The sequence below is a fragment of the Octodon degus genome, unplaced genomic scaffold, assembly GCF_000260255.1.
Source record: "Octodon degus isolate 3935 unplaced genomic scaffold, OctDeg1.0 scaffold00346, whole genome shotgun sequence".
Classification (NCBI taxonomy): Eukaryota; Metazoa; Chordata; class Mammalia; order Rodentia; family Octodontidae; genus Octodon; species Octodon degus.
The window spans coordinates 513309-521747 of NW_004524922.1; the positions used below are offsets into that span (position 1 = coordinate 513309).

The 8439-nt window shown below is 38.2% G+C and overlaps 1 pseudogene; it reads left to right on the top strand.

Moving 5' to 3' along the window:
* The first annotated feature begins 2666 nt into the window (after window positions 1-2666).
* LOC101570813 overlaps window positions 2667-8439 on the top strand; it is a 105829-nt pseudogene continuing 100056 nt past the window's right edge.

Consider the following 8439-nt stretch of genomic DNA (forward strand, 5'->3'; position numbering starts at 1 on the left):
AAAAAAAAAAAAAAGAAAGAAAGAAAAAATGAATCACACTACACAGACTTTCTAAATTGATCCTACAGCTGAGAGACAGAGAGGAACATCCTGCAGGGGTTCCTTCTGATGTCCCTATTAAATGTGAATCACTCTGAAAACAAGCTCCTTCCCATCCACAGTTGCTGACCCCTAAAACAGAAGAGTCCTCAAGAAGGATTATTTTTCTCTGTCTTCTCACTGTAGTGGAACAAGGCTGTACTTTATTTTTCTGTCTAAAATATGGTACAGAACAGATGAGCTGTTTTTACATTGAAACTTATGGGAAGATGTAACTCAGTCTGACACCAACATCAGTTTGCAATGACATATATAGGGGTCAAAGAAGATTGATTCTATTCACATTGAAGTTTATGGGGAAAGTTTATTTGGTCCATGACCAATTCATATTAAAAATTGTAGAACTGCAGCACTAAACTTATGAAAGCAGACACTGTTGCATCTGAGTGAAGCAAAGCTTCTAGTAAGCACAGGAACATTGAGGTCATTGCATTCTGGGCCCCCAAAGCATTCCTATGGCTTACTGTTTGCCACCACTGTGGCATTCTCACAAAATGACCTTCTCTGGGAGGCCAACTTCTATTACATATATAGGCAGCCAACTTGAGAATAAAATTGGGAGAACTGTTTGTTTTGTGTGAAATTTCATATGTGATTTGAGGCTTCTGGGACATATTTCAACGCCCACTAGCTTCATTATCACAGGAGAGAAATAAGAATTTAAAAGATATATTCATACTCAAAAAATGGGTCATTACATATCTGCATATTTATCTCAAAAGCAATATTGGCATGAGTCACTGTAAATTGTGACAGCAGCAAATACATATCATTCTAATTGATCGATACACCAACATTCCCAACATGAGATAATTGCATAAGCTGAATTTCAGGCACATTGATGGCACTACTTTCCTTTTCTTTTATGTATTTAGTACAGCATCTACAGGGTCTCACTACACAGATCGGACCTATAGTGATCTTCCTGTTTGCAGCCTCCCAAGCACTGATTAAGGGCAAACACTACCACACCCAGCCTCATTCTCATTCTCAGCTTACCCCAGGTGTAAAGGGTGGCTGGCATTCCAAGCTGGGCATTAAATCCTGGTCCAGCACCTGCCTAAGCAAGGGCTTTATTCTGCTGAACTATCTGGGCAGCCCTATGACATTAAATTCTAGTAGAACTAATCCACTGATATATGCATACATTCTCTTCCAAATAAATAAGAGGTGATATGCCTGACAATTACACTTCAAAATGCCATCTGAGATTCAGCCCTTGAAAAAGTGACTAATGCTTACACAAAAATGCAATTTTGAGAAGGAAAACCAATACTGAAGAAGTACTTTCACAATTTACACTAATGAAGAAAATATACTTTGGTCATAAATATAGGCGTACAGATCCAGAGATTCCAGAGAAATACTGAAGGTCCCAAAATGAAATAATGCATAACATGGTTCAGCAATTTTCAACAAATTTGCCAATATAGATAAAAGGAAAATAACAATTACTATAATGGAGCACATAGAAGCATTATTGTGATTAGGAATATGATTTGCGGGTCCAACCAAGTAACTCAACAGATCAAAGCATATGCAAGCTGGTGCAGGGGATAGGGGCTCGATTCCCAGGCCAGCCATGCTAGCCATGTCAGCCCCACACCATGGGTTATGCTGAAACAGCAGTTGAGATTGGGCACCATGGTGCATGCCTATAATCCCAGCTCTTCAGAGGCTGTACAGAGAAGAATCACTATGAGTCCAATCTAGTAGTGAGACCTCAGCACCCTGTAGACCCTTCCCTAAAAAATACAGGGAAAAAAAAGAATCATTTGCAACTAGAATATAGTGATGGTTATATACTGTCACACATTTCTCATATCTAAACTTCACAAATTAAATGATCACATTTTATTGGTTGTATGTCACTTCTGAACAAATATGAATGAGTGAAAAGGAAGAGCTTGGAATGAGAAGACATGCTCAGCACACGTTACTAAACATAACTACACAAAATACCATAATTATGCAAACAAATCAGTAAGAAAACTACCTCCAAGAACAACGATTTATGTATCTCACTGGTAGAAAAAATGCAAATATCACCTCACTATGACAGCACGTTTAATTGTACACAAAATAAGGGAATTACAAACTTAAATGCAAAGCATAATCCAACCACTGGAAGAAAAGAACTAAACTGTAGGATCCCCTGATCTCAGAGCTAACAAGAATATGACAGCAGCAAAAGCAAAGTATGCTACATCACAGTGTGGGGTGCTACACTTCCTGGAAATACCAATTTAACATCCAGAGAAGCTGACAAAAATCTCACTAGCCCAACTTCACCTCTCGGGTTTGGCCAAAAGAAAATCCTGCCCATGAAAAGGAGTAAAAATCTATAGAAACTGCATTTGGAACTTCTGCTACTAAGAAAATAAGAAATGACTTCATGTCTATGAATAATGAAATGTAGAAATAAAATCAGGCATTCATTAAATGGTTAAATTAAGGAAATGAGTATTCCAGACACAGAGTGTACAAAAACAGAATACTGAGGGAAATGTTGCAGAGTGGCACATTCAGTAAGAAAGCATCCATGTGGACTTAAAGCATGTACAACCATGCCTGCCAGTGGATCAGATGACTCCACGTGCACTTATGGCAAGGAATCTCACCAGGAGAGGAAAGAGGTACCTGAGCCTCAAAGTAAGTGAAGGTTACTTTGGTGTTACTTAAATGTTTAAATTATTTTGAAGTGGAAATGATAGAACATTAGCATTTTTATTCCAATCACAAATTACTAAGTGTTCTGGATGTTTCTCTAAATCTTAAACATTGAGAAATATTGAACTCATTTAATACTTTTAAAAATAAAACATGAAGAACTTCAATTATTCTCTTTTGCTATGACTTTACTTTCAGAACAAATAAGTTTTTGCCATGAATATATCAGCAAATATCAGCCTGCAAATTGAATTTGCTAATATGTTGTTGTTGTGGTTCAACATTCTAGAAATTGAGGATTTACATAAATATCATTTTAAGGCCAGGTAGTATGTGACTAAATAAACTATTTTTCTTCCTCTTTCTCATTTGCATTTACGTGGACCAAAATTCTACTTGTGGACTACCACTAGCATTGTTGGTATAACTACTTTTTTGAGACCTTCATGTGATCAAAGTGTTCACTCACATGGTGTCCAAGGCTTACAGACCTTGGAAAACCCTCTTCAGTGCTTGTTCTTCTGGCTTATTACCTTGACCAGTATTTCTATTCTAACATTAAGCCTTTGATTTCACACAAAGATGGCCACTTGGAATTCACTGACAAAGAAAGGAACTTGAAAACTATGTTCAATGATGAGAACATTGCAGCCCTTAGGACCACTCCAGACCCAGTAAAGACCAGCTTGTGAGTGAGAACTTCCACCAAACTCTCAGTACCCATCCAGATCCAGCCAAAGACTAGACCAGGTGACTGTGTGGGAGAACTTCTGCACTCCTCTGTGCCAGCGGTACCGCACCAGACCCAGCCTGAGCCCAGCCTGTGAGTGAGAACTTCTGTTGTGATCTCAGTATCCCTTCAGAACAACCCCAACCTCAGGCCCGGTGGGGGTGTGGGAGAGCTTCTGTGCTCCCCTGTATGTGCTGAACCCCTCTGTATCCAGTCCAAGCATGGCCTACCCAGCCCAAGCCTGGCATACAGTTCCGGGGTGAAACTCTGCAGCTGAAGTCATTGCAGACAGGCTAGGGACCAAAATCAACCAGTGAAACATCTACCCAGAAGGGCACAACAAGTCCACTTCGAAGGACTGCAGCAGAAAGAAGCTGAGCATAGCAGCCAGAACCAAGTCAGGAACAACTGGATGAATTTAATCTTCATAGATCTACAACTGAATTGCACAAGGTGCTAAAATTATAATGACACCAAAGTTCTACACTAAAGGACAGAAGACAGTGCTATACAAAATGACAAAGAGAAAGAGCAAAATGCCATCCCAGGCCCTGGGCCAACCAAGAACAAGTCCACAAGACAATAGCACAGAAGAAATTGTGAATCACACAACTGAAATATCTGAATGAATAGTGTCTCAAGTAAAGAAACAACTGCAGAAAGGTATTGAGGAAATCAGATCAGAAAGAATGGCTGAAATAAAAAAGAAATCTCTGAATTAATAGCATCTGAAGTAAAGAATCATAGAGAGAAAATCAGATTACAAATAATCTCTGAAGTAAAAAAAGAAAGGATAAATATAATGAAAGAATTAATGAAGACACTGATAAAAAATAGAGGAAATTGTAAAAATGATGGAATCCTTGAATGAGCAATATAGAAAAGAAATACATCCCGTGAAGCAGGTCAGAGAGATACAGAAGAACTTAAAATCTCAATCACAAGCTTGAAAAACTGAGTGAAAGTGAAGATAGAGTTTCAGATCTTGAAGACGGTGCAGCAGCTAGTGAAAAGGTAAGAAGACATCTGATAAAAGCAACTAGGATGCAAGAGAAATAATTCATCACAAGGAAGACAAAGCAACAATTATCAACATGAGACTAATAGGCATCGAAGAGAAAGAATGAGTGAATACAAATGATATGAAAAGAATATGGACAGAAGGAATAGCAGAAGACTTCCCAAATAGAGTGAAACAATCTGACACTCAGAAACTGAAGCATACAGAGCTCCAAATAAAGTCAACCAAATTAAAAACACACCCAGCCAAATAATAGTCCAGAGCCCAGAAATCCAGCACAAGAATAATATAGTGAAAGCCATTAGAAAAATGAAACAGTTCACATATAAAGGAAAACCCATCAGAATAATGGCAGACTTCTCTTCACAAAATATGATGGCAAGAAGAACATGGAGCAGAGTACTTCAAGTCCTCTATGAAAACAAATTCCAGCCCAGACTACTAGACCCTGCAAAACTCTCTTTCAAGTTTGAGGGAGAAGTGAAATATTTCGATGACTAAGAACAATTAAGAATTTCCAGACAACAAAACCAACCCTACACAGACTACTAAAAGATGTTCTAGAGAGGGACAAAAATGATCAGAAATCCAGGAATGAGAAAAGAAGGAACCCACTGTGTAGGGCAAAAAAATTAAACACGGGAGAAGGAGTAAACAACAGCAGGGAAATAACATGGCAATCATAAGTCAATACATCTCAATTATAACCATCAATGTAAATGGACTCAATTCACCAATGAAAAGAAAAAAACTGGCACAGTGGATTAGGAAACAAAATCCAACAATATGCTCTATACAAGAAAAACACTTAAATCATACAGAAATTCATAGTGTGAAAGTCAAAGGATGGAAAACAATACTATATGCCACAGCACGTCAGAAGAAGCAGGGATAGCAACCCTGTATGCGGACAGTCTCAACTTCAAACCAAGAATGATCAAATGAAATAAAGAAGACCACTATATACTTGTTATGGAAAAAAATTCAAGAGGAAGTGGTAACATTCATAAATATGTATGCACCAAACGGAGGAGACACATCTCAATGGACATGAAAAATCTAATATTAAATACCACATTCTTAGCATGAGACTTTAGCAACCCCTTATGCCAGAAAAAATGGGTAAAACTGACAAAAAATTAGCAAAGAAGTACCAGAACAGAAGCAGAGCTTGGAACAAATGGACTTACTGGACATATACAGAGTAATGCAACCTACTACAGATGCACACATGTTTTGCTCATCTGCTCATGGTTCATTTTCTAAAAGAGACCACATACTGGCCCATAGGTGATACTTAAGTATATGCAAGAAAACAAATTATCCCATGCATATTATGTGACTACAGCACAATGAAAGTAGAAATAAACAACAAAAGAAACCAGAAAAATCATAAATACATGGAAATTAAACAAAACTCTCCTCAGCATCCAATGAGTCACAGACGAAATTAAAAAAGGAATTGAACAATATCTACAATTCAATAAAACCTCAAGCACAACTTATCCGCATTTGTAGGATGCAACGAAAGAATTTCTTAGAGGGAAATTTATAGCTGTGAACTCACACATTAGGGAAACAGAACTGGAATGAATAAACACCCTAATGCTGCACTGAAATGTCTAGAAAATGAAGAACAAACCGAACCCAAAGGCCAAAGACAGGAAGAAATCATTAAGATTAGAGAAGAAATTATTTCAATTGATACAAAGGAAACAGTTGAAAGAATTAATGAATCAAAAAGCTAGTTCTTTGACAAAGAAAAGTCAAAGTCCTGATGAACTCACAGCTGAATTCTACAAGAAATTTACAGAAGATATAATCCCCATACTCCTTGAAATCTTCAATGAAATTGAAAAGGAAGCAATCCTCCCAAAATCATTCCTACAGGCAAGTATTACACTGATACCCAAACCAGGGAAAGACACAACTGAAAAAAGTGAACTATGGGCCAATCTCCCTCATGAACATAGACACAAAAATCCTCAATAAAATCCTAGCAAATAGGTTACAGCAAATCATCAGGAAGATCATACACTATGACCAGGTGGGATTCATCCCAGGGATGCGAAAATGGTTCAATATACACAAATCTATAAATGTAATACACCATATAAATACAGCCAAATCCAGAAACCACATGATCATCTCAATTGATGCAGAAAAGGCATTTGACAGAGCCCAATACTCATTCATATTCAAAGTCCTACAGAAAATTGGAATAGATTGCCCCTACTTCAATCTTATAAAAGCCATCTATGACAAGCCAACAGCTAACATAATTCTAAATGGAGAAAAAAATGAAATCTTTTACTCTCAGGTACAAGACAAGGATGGCCTCTACTACCACTCCTATTCAACATAGTTCTGGAATCATTAGCTAGTGCCATTAGGCAAGAGAGAGAAATAAAAGGGTAAGAATAGGTAAAGAAGAAGTTAAACTATCACTATTTGAGATGACATGATACTCTATTTTTTTTCTAGTATTACACAAGCTTTAATTTCTATGAAAATATGTAATATGGTCTCTTTGAAAATGTATACGACATCCAAGGTTAGAAATAGGACCAACAAAAAAAAAAACTAGCTTTCTGGCCCCAGTCCCTGTGGCTCTAGAGTCTCCTGCATTCCTTTACTAAAGGCTCTGTAGTATGAGAAAAGAACTGTCATTGTAGAGGTCGCAGCATGCTCTCTAGCCACCCTCAGTCTGCCTTCTTGGCTTTGAGTGAACATGAAATGCCATTTCTGCATGGGTTCAAGGCATGGTTCATGACCCAGAAAACAGTTCAACCCACCCATCACTGCTAATACTCAACTCCTTTCTGACCACTGTTCTACAGATTTTGAAAAGAACCTAAATCCACTAGTTAACTACTTTAAAAGAGTAATTTTAGCTGTTCTCAGTAGCCTCAGTACTTCCCTATCAGTTGAGAATTCACTAATGAAATTAATATTTCAGCGCCCTGTAGCAATGAATAAGGCTTTAACTGCTCCTGCTGGAGGTGTGTGTGACCCTCAGGCACCTGCAAGCTGACTGGAGGGCCAGGCTCACCTGGGTGGAATTTAAGTTATTTCTGTATTATACCCAAAGGCATAAAAAAATGAGTAAATTTCCTTCCCTCCTTCCCCAGTCACTGTCCTCTCTGTCTTCAATGGATCAGGTACAAAGTGAAAGTGACCAGGAAATAGGAATTTCAGAGAAACAAATCCTACAGGATTGAAGAAAAATCAAAAACGCTAAAGCGCATTACTCACGGCAAATGAAATAGAGAAGCTCTCTAAGAGCCAGCAAATTCTCTTCAGCTGTTCCCTTATACCTGTAATTTTCTCTGAAGTTTCGTTTCCTCACTTGTAATAATCAGGATATGAATTTTATTTATTTTTTATTTTTTGGCAGTACCAGGGATTGAATTCAGTACCCTGTGCTTGCCAGGGAAGCACTTATTTTACTGAGCCATCTCCCCAGCCCCCTGTATTTGTGTGATTTCTAAAAGAAAACAGGGAATATGTTCATTCTGGAAATTATATTAACCTTATATTTAGTAATTATTTGGTAGCAAGGAACTAAAGTAGCCTGGATGAGAGCATCTTCTCCTTGCCCCTGTATTTCTGTTTCATTTACTTATTCATTTTTTTAAATGTATTTCTTACAGGGTCTCATTACACAGCTGTTACTCATAGTGATTCTCCTGTTTTCAAGGATTACAGGTGCGTGCCACCAGAACCATTCATGGTGGCCTGCTCAGTGCACCCGAGGGTGAGGCCAGCGCGTCATGTGATGCCAGGGATGGAACCCCACTCATTGCGCTTCCTGAGTGCTGGGATTACAGGTGTGTGCTACTATGCCCAGCTGGTTGTTCTGATGAGAGAAGAGAGAGAGAGAGAGAGAGAGAGAGAGAGAGAGAGAGAGAGAGAGAGA